The sequence below is a fragment of the Equus przewalskii genome, chromosome 24 (genome assembly GCF_037783145.1).
Source record: "Equus przewalskii isolate Varuska chromosome 24, EquPr2, whole genome shotgun sequence".
Taxonomy (NCBI): domain Eukaryota; kingdom Metazoa; phylum Chordata; class Mammalia; order Perissodactyla; family Equidae; genus Equus; species Equus przewalskii.
The window spans coordinates 26,257,880-26,275,372 of NC_091854.1; positions in this window are offsets into that span (position 1 = coordinate 26,257,880).

Consider the following 17,493-nt stretch of genomic DNA (forward strand, 5'->3'; position numbering starts at 1 on the left):
GTGTTGCAAGGAAAGGTTTTAGGGTTCCTTTCAGGATTTGTCTTGGAATTTTGCATCTCTGCATCTACCATGAGGGTAACATACCAATCCAAGAAGAACGAGGAGGCACATGGGAAAGATCAGAACCCAATGTGCTGTCTGAAGCCAAGCCCTGCTAACCAACAGACCCATGAGTGAGAAAAATAAATATGTGTTGGTGTTAAGTCACTGAGATTTTGAGGTTGTTTCTTGTGCAGCAAAAGCTGACTAACATATATAATACATAAGGGAAAGCCAAGAGACAGAGACTGGATAGTCATAGAATGGAAAAGAGAAATGGAGCAGGCATGGGGAATAAAGAACAAGAGAAATAGATTGGTCTAAGGAAAATATTGCCATGACCTTGTTTTGCTTCAGCTGCAAGGGGAATATTAATACATAAATACTTTCTCTCCTCCTGGGTACAAAATAAAACAAAGATAGAGCAATCATGTAGACTAAAATATGGGACTTTCCTGAAGAAACAGACACTTGAGTAAAAAAGAAAGATAAATGTTCAATGCTTGACATTTAACAAGCCAGTGTACTAAAGACAGAACGACATGAGCTGGCAAACCAATCCTGAGACTGGGGAGGTTCTGAAGGAAAAGAGAAGACCAAGATTCTAGGTGCTAGGAAAGTCCCCTCATAAAGCTTTTTATCACAATATGAATTTGATTCAATTCAGGATTAAACTCCAGTCTTTGTGTACCTATAAGGGGGAAGGAGTGGATGTTAAGTAAAAGCATATCGGATCTCTGATGCACAGCTAGAAAATGTCGACAGATAATAATTAGATGGGATGCATTTGGTAAGTATAAATGTCAAGGCTTGTCTCTTAAAAGCAAGCATAATTCTCTGGCAGAAACAGTGAAGACAATTGACTACCACATTACATATATATTATAACAATGTTTCCCTGGAAATAGATTCCAAGGCTTCCAGGAATTAATGATGCAAAGGTTCTATCAGTTAACTTTCTTTGGTTGAAAGCAATATAATCTGACATTGGCTAAGCTGAGCAAAAGAAAATTTATTATGAAATGTTGGCTACCTTATAGCATCAAACAATCAGGGTGGAATTTAGAGGAGCGCTGAGCATCTTTAACATGGACTAACGGACAGCGTCATCAGGATTGAAGAAGCTGCAACTCTTTCTATCCTTGTGTCCTTCCCCACAAGTTTCCAAATCCCAGGCTAGTGAGATGGACTGCCTTGGTTTATGCGACATCCCTCTGCACAACCAAAGTTGCAAACAATGGGGGAGAGACAAGTTATCCAGGAAGAAATTTTAAGTTGCCAGAAAAGAAAGAGGACTGTATCCTAGGTGGCAAAGATAACAGATGGACAGATGGATAGTTCTTGTGTTGTTTCTTTTATTAACTTGCATTTTGGGGTGCCTTGCTCAGCGTTTGACCCACAGTGGATGCTCAATAAATACGTGTTAAATGAATGTTGAATGAATGAACATGGAATAAATGATTGCAAGCTCATTGACAATCCTCTTTTTTTCATCTTCTATAAAATGGTGATGTCAATATCTATCCTATCTTCCTCTCTTTTGTCTCAAAATAAATTGGGGTTATATGACATAAATCATTTAGAAAATTTAATGCTCTACATAAAAAACAAGGGAGTTCAGTTTTTCTTGTCTGCAGTAACTTGCATTTGTTGGGCACTTCTTAGCGTGGGCCAGACACCATGCCACAAGTACCTTACGTAAATCATTTCATCTGCTCTTCAAACCCTGAGAGGTAGATGTCATTATACACCCCGGCCGCCTTGGTTCCATTTTACAGATGCAGAAACTAAGGTTTGGGAGGGGAGTGGTATATGATTTGTCTGAGGTGTCACAGTAAATTACAGAATAAGCATTTGAATGCAGAGTGCGTGACTTCAAAGAGCACACTCTTAACGACTACGCTCAAGAATTTTCTGATCCAGAAGGATCTTGTAGATTTCAGAATCATCAATGTCAGCAAATATTATCTTCTAAATATTAATGTACAGTATTGGGAAAGTGGTAAACCATATCATTTGAGTCTTAATTTAATGTATGGAAAATTAAATTATATTATGAAATCAAATACCATGCCTTTGAGAAAGTGTTAACTTTGATTAAACCAATAATAAAACTCGGGCTAAAAGTCCAGAATAGCTTGGGTTATCTAGGTCAGGTCCATTGCCATAAGAGTCCTTTTATTTATGAGTATCTAGTTAATTTATTTAATGAAAAAGATCATAATTTCAGATCTCAAGTGTTTGACAATGACAGCCAAAACAAAGATGTCTCCTTGAAACCAAAACACAAACTTAACAGTTTAAATTATGTATGCCAGATTACATCTCATAAATTTAGAACACTCTTCTCAAAAAAGTAAACTGCCATAAAGCTAAATTGTTTATATTTGGAAATTCTGAACTTTTAGAAGAAAGGCTGATGGGTCCCCACCAGCTCACAACTATTTAAAACATTTCATGTGCATTTAATGGCTACGAGGTTTTCTACCCTCACCCTGTGATGGTCTTATAATAGTAACAACTTTGAAAGGAAGTATACCTCATTCTCACTTCTGCATTTCTTTTTTATAATGTTCTCAACTTATCTACACAGTCAAAGGAAAAGCACATTTAGGATCCTCCCTTTTTCCCCATTCAACCACCTTTGCTAAAAGAGGACTCTGAAGCCTGAGTTATTTAGATGTACCCTATGTAATCTGAATTTGTTGGATAATAATTCAACCTTTCACTTTGGTTCAGCAAAATAGGCCTTAAGGGATACATAAATATGGCTTCCGAAGCCAGGGGAGTACTTTGAACCAGTAATTATTTACCAACTAGAACGCTTCCAGCTACTGTTAACCAAAAACACAAGTATAAGTTTCTCAAACAATAAGGACACTTGAAAGTCTTTTAACGAGAAATTCAGAGGTGGGGAACCTCCAGAGTCGGCTAATTCAGCAACTCATTGATATCAGGGCTCTGGCATCTTCCGTGCATGGATTTTTGTCATTGAGCTTATGCTCTCTTGGTTACAAGGGGACTTTCAGCAGTTCTGGGCATCACATCCTCGCAGTACAATCTCCACAGGCAGAAAACAGGAATGTCCCTGACTTCTGTCCTCTCCTTTTCTCTAAAAGTCCTTCAGACAGACTCTCTCAAGACTCCTGGCCAGAGGTCATTCACTTACCTATTCTTAAACCCATCATAGGTGAGCAGAATGGACCAATTGTCTTAGGACGGCTAAGATTCATTCCCTGGGCTGGGGAGAGACCCAGGCACCCCTGATGCCCAGGGCCCCACTGGATAAAATTGGATTCAACACATAAATGGCATGAGGGGAGAATTATTGTTGGATAGACGACTGACTGGATGGTATCTGCCGTAGGTTTTTAGCTACATTTTTATAGCACTTAAAATTTTTCAAACTCTTTTAGACATGTGTTTTAATTTCCAAAACACATCACTCTTTATGGTCTCAAAAGTATGTTACTTCTAGGAATCTATTCTCTAGAAATACGTGCACATGTACACCAAGACATATGTACAGGGCAGTTCGTTGCTACATTGTCATAATAATGAAAATTTAAGAACAACATGAATGACCTCAATAGAAGTACAGTTAAATAAGTTTATATATATATATTCATAATATATATATATACGCACACAGAAAATGGAACTTTAAGCAGTTCTTTAAAAATTTTGGTAAATTTATATGTACTGATGAAGAAGATGTATGTCATAAATTGTTATATTTCAAAAGTAAGATCTGGAAAAATACTTAACCTATATTCTATTTTTGCTTTGAAAAGTACATGTTATCATGTTATATGAGCATAGAAAATCCCTGGAAGGAGACACAGCAAACTGTTAACAATTGAACCTATAGGAGAAAGATATTAAAGATTGAAATAGCTTACTTTTAACTTTATAGACTTCTAGGTAGTTGGCTAAGTATTGTGTTTATACCTTTTAAATAATCTAAAAACAAAAATGTTAGAACGTTGTAACTCATTATCCCACTGGTTTTTCGTTAGAGTGATTCGATAAAAGATATCGTAGGAAAGCAGCACAGTGAAGTGACAAACAAGCTGCCTAGGCCTGAACACCAGCTCTGTTACATACTAACTGTAAGTCCTGGGGCAAGTTACTCACTTTCTCTGTGCAGTGATTTCCTCATCTGTACAGTGGGGATAATGATAGCACCAAGTGACATTGTTGCAAGAATAAAAGGAGACAGTGCATGAAAAAGTCTAACTTCAAACAGTATCCAGAACACAGTAAGTTTCAATAAATGTTAACAACTAATAGAGAGGAAGTACAGAAAGGAGATACGCCTCAGCGAAAATGATCTATCTTGTTAGTCCCAGAGTTGAGATTAGAACTTAAGATGCCTGGTTCCTGGCTCAGTTGCCTTTGAATGATAGACTTTGCTCTTTCTCTTTCAAGTCAGCACTTTTAAGACTCTGAGATCAATCCAGTTTCCTCCATTCTTTATTCTGGAGGAAACTGTCTCCAGCGTTCAAGTGGCATATACAGAAAATCATAAAAAGAAAAACAAAAGTATCAAGAAAATGTTCAAGATACAAGGACAATCATTCATTAAGTCCAATAATTTTCTGAAAACTTGCTTTCTTAAATGTAATCTCTCGCAGTTGTCAGCAAGATGTATGTATAGCCAACTGTGAGGAAATAAGAATTCACTGGTAAAATTTAATCTGAAAAAAAAACGTGTTATGAAAAAGAATCCTCCAAAATAGGACCAATATGTCATGTCAATCTTATAGAAGAGCTTAATAGCTCAAGCAGCTGTTCATTATGGGCTAAATATTATACACATTTATGTTCTCAAAAAGATGCCGCAGTAGCCCATCAAATGCGATCCGTACATATGAGTATCAAAGCTCTTTCGTGAAGGGCCTGAATTTTGGGGAAACAGCTAATTGCTCATCACATATTAGGTATATTCAACAAATATCTGTTGAATGGACTAGTAGACATACACTTCAAATCTGATTACATAATTGCATCTCTGCTGGCTGTCCATTTCTGACGTAGTTGAAAATCTCCTTTCTTCTTTACTATCCCACAAAGTAAAACAAACAAGAGATTTATAATTTAATACCATCTGGACCAACTACCAGTGTTTCCATTTTTCTACTGACAGAAACACTAAGCTTTGAGAAATATTCTTTCCTTACATAAACAAGCTCCTCTGTTTTCTGCAAAAATTTCATGGGTATCTCAAAAAGAAAGGAAAATGGAGAGAGAAAGGGAGAGATTGCTGCTGTGTGATTGCTCTCGCTCTGGCTCAAAACAGCTTCATTTCCGCCTCATTTCTCCTAAGATACACAGTACTTTAGTTTCCTGGGTAGATTGCTGACTTCCATAGTCCCTGAACATCACTTTTCCTCCCACTCAAATTACCTCTACCTGGCATGGCTTTTCCTCCACCCAAGCCAGGCCTGGGAGAGTGAGCCTTCTTTGATCCATACTGAAAACAAGAACCCGGGGATAGCGTTTGCTCCCAGTGGTCTGTCCTTTCATCTTCTCTTCTCAGCTTGAAACCTGGAGCATGAAGCAGAGAGCACCTTTTCCTTTTATACTTCTTTCAACCAAACTCTACCATTTTTGCTGCATCCACTAGAGAAAAATCTATGGAATTCCCACACAATCATCAGGGATGCAGGAAATTCCACAGAAGCCATTAGCCATTGTATACAGCTCCACTCCTGGCAGAGTACTGGGAATCGAAATTAAGAGGAGAAGGGTCAGCCCTGGTCGCCTAGTGGTTAAGTTTGGTGTGCTCCACTTCCGCAGCCAGGGTTCAGTTCCCAGGTGCAGACCTACAGTGCTCTGTTAGCAGCCACACTGCACTGGTGGCCCACGTACTAAAAAGTAAAGGAAGACTGGCATGGATGTTAGCTTAGGATGAGTCTTCTTCAGAACAAAAAAGAGGAGAAAAGGAAGAAAGCTATAAATACAACAAGACAGGAAGCTCCTATACCCAGAATTAGTTGGTTTTCAAATGCTCTAGTCAAGAATGTTTAATTCCCTAACCTTGACCTGTTGGTGATTTGCATTCTTCTCATCAGAAAATCATTTCAGACACAGCCATCATTGCCACAGTGTTATTTTGGTATAATGTCTGAAATCAGCATTTCAATATTTTTAACATGTTTTATTTATGCTTCCAAATTCTGCTTTCTTTAATCTCTTTTATACTCTACCTCCTATTTTAAAGCCTGCACTGTATCCTAGGGTTTTTTTCTGAGTGTTTCACAATTATCTTTGGGTAAAAGCATTAAGGATTTGATTAGCTTATTGTGAACTGTGTGTCCTGTCCTTCTGGACAGGAACAAGAGGTTCTTCAGAATTTCAGCGGCTGCATCCACAGCTTTTGAGAGCCCTGATACCAACTCAGGGACACAGTCTGCAGCTTATCTGCCTCCTTCATATTGTACCCAGAGCCAGGTGATTTTGTTATTTGCCTGGTTTTTTTTTTTTAACTTTTTTTTTTGAAGATTAGCCCTGAACTAACACCTGCTGCCAATCCTCTTCTTCTTCTTTTTTTGTTTTTCCTGAGGAAGACTGGCTCTGAGCTAACATCTGTGCCCATCTTCCTCCATTTCATATGTGGGATGCCTGCCACAGCATGGCTTGCCAAGCGGTGCCATGTCCGCACCTGGGATCCAAACTGGCGAACTCCGGGCCACTGAAGTGGAGTGTGCGAACTTAACTGCTGTACTGCCAGGCTGGCCCCACCCGCCTGTTTTATTTAAAAAATAACTATTCTTGGCGCTGGCCTGGGGGTGCAGTGGTTAAGTTTGCACACTCCACTTAGGTGGCCCAGAGTTTGCCGCTTCAGATCCCGGGTGCGGACATGGCACTGCTTGGCAAGCCATGCTGTGGCAGGCATCCCACATATAAAGTGGAGGAAGATGGGCACAAATGTTATCTCAAGGCCAGTCTTCCTCAGCAAAAAAAAAAACAGCAGGTGTTAGCTCAGGGCTAATCTTCCCCCAAAATAAATAAAGTAAATCAATATTCTTGTTTACCACAAGCACACTGGACCAATACTTAAAAAGAAATACAAAGCAGGGAAGCAAATATTTACTGTAGGGTAATAGTGGAAAAAGAGTGGGCTTTGGAGCCAAAGAGAGAAAGCTCCTTCCCACAGTGATTGTACATCTTGTTAGGAGAACTAAGGCATTGTAAATGAAAATAAAGGTAGTAACGCTGTGTAGATAACTTTAAAAAAATTTTTCAGCTCTAGAATTCTATGATTCTACTAAGAATAAAGGATGATTGAATAACTTTACATCCCGGAGCAAAATACATTGAATTCACTCCAATATTAACAAAGGAATTATGTCATCTAGTCTCAGTGTTAGAGAGAGGAAAGGAGAGAAGGCATCTGCCACTCTCAGTTTCAAGGGAGAGTATGAGCCTTCTCATTCTTGCTGTGCCCACAAGGCCCTGAATGATCTGCCTGACCATTTTATTATTTTTGCTTCCCCATGTGCCTGGCATCCCTCAGCACCCTGGCAATTCCTTCTTTAAGAAACACTGAGACAGGTGCCTGTGCTATGTGAGCTACATCCTTTAGCATAGGTTCCTGCCACAGCTCTGGCCTTGCTACACCCCCCCTTACTGTAAATTCCTGAAATGTGGGGATGTTGGAATTAATCACCACATCAGTGAAGAGTTCTTCTCTATTAGTCAGAAGACATTTGGGCATGCTTTACTGAGAAGATTAAGTCAGTGATTCAGGACTCTGTGAATGACTATGTTGTATTTCTACAGTGTCTCCTTGCCTCTCTCCTTATTCTCCTCCAGTGTACATCCTAGATGCATTTCAGGACTCCTTCTCGAGAATCCTGGCAGGAGAGGAGAAGGTTATGGAGCCAAGAACACTCCAGCACAGCAAGCCATTTAGATTGCTTCCTCAATCAAAATCCACTTTAAATCTATACTGTCATCAAACAAATGACTATTTCAGTGAGACATGGACCAATGCAGACCCATCATTATTTCTGCAGACAGTATTTTATTTACAAGTTATATATAGTTCAATGGTAAAGAACATGAGCTCTTGAGTCCAGCAGACCTGAATCCAAGTTTGTCTCTGCCCTTCTGGCTGTGTCAACTTGGGCAAGGATTGTAGTCCTTTTATGCTCAGATTTTCAATCTATAAAATAGGGATACCCACAACACATACCTCACGGAGTTATTGGGAAGAGTAAATAAGGCGATCTGTATAAAAATAGCTACACAGTGCCTGACACTTAAGTGCTTGACAAAAAGTAAGTATGATGATTCATTCATTCCTTCATTTATTCATGATTTCAAAAAAACATTGGTGCTGAGAATACACAGCAAAGCAAAGGGATAAAACTGCCTATTTCCATGAGCTTTCAGTCTAGCAATGGAGACAATAAATATAGCACATGATGTGTTTGTGCAGTCCTAGGGAGAAAAATAAAGCAGGAAAGGAAAATTGAATGGGCGTAACAGTGGGAGTCGTTGCATTTTTAAATTGGGTGGTCAGAGGAGGCTTCGTTCTGAACATGATGATTACCGAAAGTCATTACAACTGTTCCAATTTCCTGTGCCTAACTGGGATCATACGTAGAAAGAAAAATGTCCAAATGTGAGCTCCTTGAGGTGAAGAGTTGTGTTTATGTGATTCATTACCATGTCCTCAGTAATAGTACTTGACATGCAGGTGCCCAATAAATAATTAACGAATATTGATGAATAAATATTACCATTATGGAAGGCATTATGTGGCATATATTATAAACATCTTTGTTCGCAAAATAAATGTACAATCCTTTTGGGAAAACAGGTATAGAAAACAAACGATAGAATATAATTAGTGGTAAATTGTTAGGGGTAGTGGACATTTGACTAGAAACATTTTATGGTACCTGGTCCCCAGCCTTCCCCCCACCACTAGTGTCTCTCTCAGGGAATCTGCTTGTTCTCTTACTCCTGTACCGTAAGCAACAGACTGCAAAGGAACCAGGAAACAGATGAGTGGAAAAGGGCTGGTCCTTGGAAGGCGTGGCCCATTCTAGGCAGGTCATCAATTTTTGTTGTCTCATGTGAAGAGAAGCCAAGCCAATTGGATCATCTCCTTGAGGAATTTTCACTAAAAGAACAAGGGGGAAATTTACCTGTGATTTGGGTGTTTGAGCTGAAGGTTCATCTGCAGTTTGGGCTAGAGTGGCCAATTCAGAGCCATATGTTATGAGGAAACAGAGACTCAGAGAAAGCTGGCTGGGAGTGAAAGATCAGAGGGGCTGTGCAGAGAGGCAACAAGAAACCATGGAATAGAAAGACAAAGATGGGAAAGTGGCTAGCCCTTGAGATACCCCAAGTTCCTACTGACTCTGCAGCCTGGTTGTTTAGCCTCTCCTGGATTACTTGAGACATCTTCATGTCCTTAGGATAACTTCATTTTTGCTTAAAGTAAAGCAAATTTCTCTTCCTTATAACCAAGAATGCAGACTCTTCGTCATCAACTATATGCTAATGCACTATAATTCTTACTCATATACTTTAGCAAGAAAAAAATAATGAAGGTTCAGAAAAATTAACCAGTTCACCCAAAGTTGAATGCTATCACATGAAAGATCTGAAATTTGAACTCAAGTCTGTCCCAGTCCAAGGCTAATGATTTTCCTCCTATTCTGGAGGAACAGAATATAAGCACTATAGGAGATGGTGAAAAATAGACTCCTTTTGATTAGAGTATGCAGATAAAGCCTAATCAATAGAAATTTGTTTTCTCACAGATCTAGAGGGTGGAAGTTCAAGATCAAGGTGTCGACAGGTCCGGTTTCTTCTGGGGCCTGTTCCCTGGCTTGCAGACAGCTGTCTCCTCATTGTGTCCTCACATGGTCTTCAGGATTTCTTGTGTGTACTCATACCCCTGGTGTCTCTTTTTGTGTGTCCAAATTTCTTCTTCCTATGAAGATATGAGTCAGATTGGATTAGGGCCCACCCTAGGGGCCTCATGTTGATGTAAGCACCTCTTTAAAGGCCCTATCTCCAAATACAGTCACATTCTAAGGTACTGAGGGTTCGAGCTTCAACATATGAATTTTGAAGGAGACACAATTCAGTCCATAATACCATGGTTTCCTAATCAATAAATCCAAAAGTCTTTCCCTGCCTCACCATCCTTAAACTCTCTGTGGCATTTAATCCTATTGCCCACTTCTTCCTCAAAATGTTGCTCCCTTGGCTTGAGGAATACACCACAGCATCTCTCACCTTTGCACCTTGTCACATGATATATTTTTTTTCTAATTAGAGAAATTTCCATGCCCTCTTTACTTCCACTCCAAGTTGGACATCACTCCTTTGGGTTGCCTTCCATGACCACCCTAGTCACCTTGTACGAACCCTATACTGTTTCTATCATAGCAATAATAATAATGACAAAAATAATAGAAGGAGAAGGAGGAGCTAACAGTTTCTGAGTAGTTTCTGTGTGCCTGGTACTGTTCAAAGTGACTTACGTGTGTTAACTTTTAGCAACAATCCAATAAGCACTATTATTATTACCATGCTGTAGAGAATGATATTGAGGCATAGAGAAGTAAGGATACACGGCTTTAGTAATCAACAGAGCGTTTGTCACATTAAATTATAACAGCAATTGTAATTATCTGTTTATCCTACTAGACTATAACCTCTGTGAGGGCAAGGAGAGATCTGTCTTACTTACTGTGGTGTTCCTAGTACCTAACATGCTGTCTTATTGGTAGCTGCCTAATAAACACTTTTCTTCCACTGAAGTGATTTGAGTTGAATTGTCACTCTGTGCTCTGTTCTCTTCCTCCCCGTTTGGGAACTTCACTTCTAAACACTTTGTTGACTCTTTTTCCTCTTTACACCCAATAAATGTAGATTTTTTTTATCGTCACAGCTCTATATCCTTCTTTTTCTCTCTACATACACTCTCTCAAAAGGATTTCATCTTCTGACAGTGTCAACCATCATATCTATTCAAATTACTCCCAACATGTAATTCTGACCACTCTCTCAAAGGCAGGTGCCTTTCCACCTGCCTACATGCTAACTTTAGGGGGATGTCATATTACATCCATGCCTCAGTTTCAATGTCCAAACTGAAATCTTCATACTCTCCAAGGCACCTTGTTAAAGGCAGCAGTACTCTCTCATTCACCCAACTTAATACCTGAAAATTAATCTGAATTCTTCTTGGTAGCCTCCTCTAGCCAACCAGCTGCTTGTCGTATAGGTTCTTCCTCTGCAACACCTCTTCCGTTCATGCCTATTTTCACTGTCTAGTCAGAACTTCATTATTTCAAGTCCAGACTTTCCCATTGGCTTCCTAACTGGACTTTCCCCCTCCAATTCACCCTCGCAATGCTGCCAGATTCCTTCTTCCTAAAGTGTCAGTCTGATTACGTCACACCTTTACTCAAAGCCTTTACTGACTCTCTACTCAGATGAATTACAGATTACTTTTTCAACCTGGCATCCACAGCCTTCCTCGTCAAACATCTCTGCTCATTGGAACCTTTTGCATTCTCTATCCTGCAGTCATTCAGACCCACTCTTTGCTCCCAGGATACCCCATACTTTCTCACTTCTGCTCTCCTGCAGCCTAGAATAAACTCTATCCCCATCTCCACCAATCAAATTCTATCACTCCTTCAGACCTTAAATGCAAGCTCCTCAGTGATATCAACTGAATATGCTTTCTCCTTCTGATTAAGTTTTGAACTGAAATACCTCTGGGTCACTGTCATGTAAGAGATACTAAATTTTGCTTTATACTGTATTAGGTTTTCTTACATATTTGTCTTGTCTGCCTATCTATTGTAGGCTCCTTATGGGAAAGAATTTTATCTTGCTCAACTATAGGAATGAGCACAATGCTTTGTGTGTGTGAGATACTCAAAAAATAATTGTTAAATTGAATGATCATAGAGCTAGTGTAGGAAGCAAGAACCATCAGCTTCTCCAAAGAAGCTGACTTACTTTCTGCAATCCTATTTATACTAACACTTACTAAAAGAATCATAAGCAATCAACCTACGATTCTTCCGGATCCTCTACTTACAGGACTGATCAGTACAGTTGACTTTACTTTATGTGTGTGCAGGGGCAAGAGTAGGAGGAGGGCCAGGGTCATAAGCATTTTTTGAAAAGATTCTCTCATGTAGGGAGAGTTTGTATTTTAATTTCCTGTATAGGATTCAGCATTAAACACCCAAAGCAGAACTTCTTTCAGCCAGAAGGTAGCCATTTTTCAGAAGAGCCCAAGGACCAGTGTCCCTGGAGCGTCCTGGTGTTTGATTCAGTTCTATTTCTGCAAGACGGCAAAATCGATCTGATGTGAGGGACTCTGAAAACAGCATAATGAGATTTAACCTTTTGTTGCCTGGTAACGACAGAAATGATCTAAGCCAAGCTTCAACTAACTCTTCCAAAACAAAAGAAAAAAACCCTAGAGAACAAAAGTGACTATTAAATAGGAGTGTTTTGCCTGAAGAGCCCCTTTGGGCGGTACTTATGAAACCCTGGCCCACCACAGCTTCCTGACCCCCTGCACTCAAGACCTAACCTCCATCTCACTCCTCACTCCTTCATTAGAATCATCAATGGTTGTACAAGGGCTTTGAAGCCTGCTTAATTCTCTAGTATAAGATAATTTCGTAAGAATTAACAATTGATATCTAGACCTCTTGGGGAATATGAGAGGAGAACATGCTGCTCACACTTACCCCACCCCAGGAAACTCACAGTCTCAACCCCCAGGCCTGCTCCCACTCCACGTAACTGGTTCCTCAAATATGCAGACCTATAAAATGCTTGCTTTATTCATAGCCTTAGTTCCAAATCATTTGTCCTGATCCAATTCCCCCATGAGTTTTACTTATGCAAAATAAATCAGAGTTGCTATGGTTGGATCAAATGCTGATTGGCCAATGGTCTTCTCTTCCTTAATGTCTAGATATCCAGGGAGATCAGGGTCTTTGGAGGGTCTGACCCCCTCAGAGTCAAGGGATCAAGACCACGGCGGGACACAGCTGCCTTTGAGGGACTCCCAAGCTCAGACAGCTCTGGTCAGCACCCTTAATTTGATAACAACTATGCTGACCAAATGCATGTTTGCCTTCGAATATATTCCTTGTCCTTCCTCTTGCCATGCTCCATTCGATGGGCCCCCTTGTCTTTTGGTTTCCTGGTAAATTCATCCAGTGGGAGGAATTAACAGAGAATTGGAGGGCAGCAATAGAGGAAAAGTCAGGCTCGTTCTCCCCTCCTCCTCTCCTTCCTGTGGGTCTCTGGAAGCAGCCATGTCTCCTTCATAACTCCAGCAGCCCTTCCCTTGACAGCTCAGGCCTTACGAGGCAGCCTCCACCATGGTTCTACTTCCAGCAGAATCATCTTGGGTTCCGCCATTGACACTCCAACCCCACATGTGGTAGTGGCTCTCTGCTTTGCAAATTTCTGGGTTGCCTCATTATCCACTTGCCTTCTCATTCAACTATGACCTGGACAACTCCTTCTTTGTCTGAATTTCCTTTGCTTTGAAAGATATAGTGTGGTTTCTGTTTTCCTAAATGGACTATGACTAATACAGGTAGCATTCCAGTGGTGTAAGATAGATTAGGTTGCTTTGAATGATGATGGCTTTACAGTGGACTGGAGTCATTGCTACTCCCAGATCTAAGATTCCTAACCTGGGATGAACATCCAAATCACCTGAAGAACATTCTCAATATCTAGATTCCTGGCCCTTGTTTAAGATCTCTGGAGGAGGAACCCCAGACATATACGATATTTTAAATCCCCACAGGTGCATCTGAAGGGCACATCCTGGTTAGGAATCACTCTTCTAAGGATATGGTAACAATTTAAAAAAAACCGAAAAACAATCTTCATCATGTTGATAGAATAGAAGATAGAACCAAACTACTGAAATGGCTTATTCTAGATAATTGCACTTGCCATCTCCCCTCCATATGCCCATTGTTTGCGCTTCTGTGTTCTGCTCTGTGCTTAGGTTGGATGATTTCTATGAGCTCATCACTTAGGATCCCTTGTCCTCTGGCTTCTGGTTTAGTTTGGTTGATGGGAGGGACTGGCTGGAAGTCAGAGGTGAGAAGAGAGAGAAATGGGGGTATTTGTTCACTGCATTCCCTCCCTGCCTGGCCTGGATTCTGGCCACAGTTGCAGTCTATGCTTGTAGTTCCTCTCTTTCATTGCTCCAAACAGTCTTTGGGTTCCATAACCCTGTTGATTTCCCTTGCCCTTTCGGGCCTAGTGGTGGTAAATAGCTTCCGCTAATCCCTGGGCATTTTGCCACCCCTGTGGGTTCTCTTCTCTCCATCTCAGGCTGTAAACAGATCCTTCATTAACCTCTGCTTAGCTAACCCCTCTGAGTATACATTCTTTCCTCAGGGATTCTGGCAGGGATTCTGCTAACCCAGAAATCTTTATTTTTTTGGTGAGGGAGAGTGGCCCTGGGCTAACATCTGTTGCCAATCTTCCTTTTTTTTTTCCCTCCTCAAAGCCCCAGTACATAGTTGCATATCCTAGTTGTAAGTCTTTCTAGATCTTTTGTACGGGATGCCACCACAGCATGGCTTGATGAGCAATGTGTAGGTCCAAGTCCAGGATGCGAACCAGTGAACCCCGGGCCGCTGAAGCAGAGTGTGTGAATTTAACCTCTACGCCATGGGGCCCAGCCCCTATAAATCTTGATGAATATAATTTTAAATTGTTTTAAAAATCACCACTCTCTATAATATTGCAAAGGGGTTAAATAAATGCCAATATCACTGGATGATCCTTTATATCCTCTTCTAAAGTGTACATGGAAGGAATTTCATTTGGTTCATAGTATTAGAAAATTCATTAATTAATACAAAATGTCAAAATGGGATCTCTACAATATTTCACGTATTTCCGACAATGTTTTAAAAAATCTTCTATATACATAACAAAGCTTCTTTTATGAGAGTTATTTTAATAATGGTGACAAAGAGATTTGTCGTCTGTCTGAGCTCATTTGGTAGACTTCAAGCCATTCTGTTCCCTCCTTGCACTAATTGTACATTTTGGATCCATCTTGATCCATTTGCACTTCCCCACGGCAACCTGCTGTTCCTCTGAAGCCTGCGACCAGCTTATCTGATCTTTCTCTCCACTGTCTGTGCGAAAGTACTTCATCTCTTTCTAGCCCACGCTAAAGTGATTTCAACAAAGTGCTATGCCAAGAGCTATGCTGACTAGATGGTGAAAGAAGTGAAAAGAAGAAACGGAGGGTACAGACCATAGATGGATAATCACACAAAAAGAGAAGAGAGATAACAGAGAAGAGAGAACAAATGCCCTGGCATGCTACCATTTCATTGCAAATGGTTTTAGTTGCCTAGAACTTCCATACAGAGCCCTTGCTGAACAAGCTGCCAACTGCAGTGCGATCTTGGAATCTTCAAAACTGCTGGACTTCTTTCCAATGACCCTTCACAAGGTAGTGGTCATAAGCAGTCTCACTGAAGATGGAAAGAAGAAAGATGGTGTAGGAAAAGAAAAGATATGTGCAATAATGTACTAATCATTAAGGCGCATATATAAGTGATGCTGAATTCAGAACAAATACAAAGAACTGGCATGAGTTTGGACTCTTCATTTGATTACCTTGGACTACCTCTTTCCATCACATTTCCAACGTTCTCATCAGATCCAAGTGTCATCAGCAGTTGAAGTTTACTTGACATTCTATTTGGTTTCTTTGTCTAAACTAATCGGTAATTCTATATAGTTACTTACTTGAGTCATATATTTTCACGCTTTATTTTCTTCTTTTAAATTTAATCATTTCAAGCCTATGTCTAACAATTTCCTTATCCGAAGTCCTTTCTTGTCTGTTTCTAGGGCTTGTTGGTTTTTGCTGGGTTTTGTTGTCTTTTTCCTTGTATGCTTACTTCCTCTTTACTTCAAACCACTTGTGGTAACTTTTGAGGGCTTGGGTAAGAGTGGGTTCCTTGCAGAGGATTTGTATTTACTTCTGCCAAGCTACGGAGGCACTAAAAGTTTACAATCAATTTTAATTTAATTTTCAGCATGACATTTTCTAGAAGCCTCATAAGCAATGTGATTTTGTCCTACAAACCACATAGGGCCAACTCATGGTTCCAAATTCCCAACAGTGTACTTTCCCCACTCTATTCAAAGCCAAGATTTGAGATAGTCGACTAGCCTTACAAGTTGCCTGAGAGACAGTTCTTGCTATTTCATCATGTTATTGAGAGTGAAGACCTTTGGTGTCCTAACTTTATGCAAGAATAATTTTCAATTACACTCCTCATCTTGAGAAACCCTGGGTTTTTCTCTTGTTCCCTGTACCCTATAAGGGCATATAAAATCAAGCCCAAGTCCAAGTTGCAAATGTTCTCAAGGCGAAAGCCAGCTCTGGGCTCAGTTTACTTCTCTCAGTGTCTATCCTTACAAGGTCACCCATTTGACAATTCACTTACTTTCTTATTGGTGCATCTATGCTCTTTAGAAGATGTTTTGTACCCTTTCCCATGAGTTTCAGTTATTTTCACGGTGGGATCCAAACACTTAGACCACCAGCATTCCAATAGGAATCTAGGAGGAGCATTTTTATGAATCTGGGCTCTGAGAAGACTTTTTGAATGAGTGTTTTTGCAAACAGTACATTGAGTGACTAACCAATTTCTTCAAATGCAGTTGTATCTTTAAAAAGGCAAAGCCATTCTTCAGGTGAGTATTTCCAATGTTACTACTCGGTAAAAGCTAAGAGCATGAAGTTTTCAGCACACCTTTGTGAAGGAAGTCCCCTAAGGAGCCAGAGGAAAGTTATACAAGGATGTTGTTTTAGGGAAATGAAGTTTTGTATTCTGGATAATTAGCCCCTCAATATGTCACAATGAAAAGAATTTTGATTAACTAAGTCTGAAGAACATTGCACACTGTATTATCCATACTATATTATCTTAGAGATTGGTAAGATACATTAACATAGGAAGGCTGCAAAGAGTTCTGAATAAAGAAATCTGTTTTTCGGAAACTTATGTGAACTTGAAATTCTTCCCTTTTCTACAGAAGCGGAAACTAGCATGCCATATAAAATACTTTGTGAACCTTGCCTAAAGATGAGTTCTGGCATTATATTATATATTATTATATTATATATATTATATATTATATGCTAAAGCTTGGAGAATTTTCATAACAGAATACGGAGTATTTCCCTCGCACTACATTTCTCAATAAATTTTTTAGCAGATGAATGGCAGAGAAATAAAGATTAAAAGTTTCTAGCAAGACTCAAAATATCAAGTATTCTATGCTTCCTCTTTCCTTCTTGAAACACCGTTTTCACTTAATTTCCTGAATAGTATACTCTCCAGTTTTCCTTCTGCCTTACTGGCTGAACATTCCCAGGTT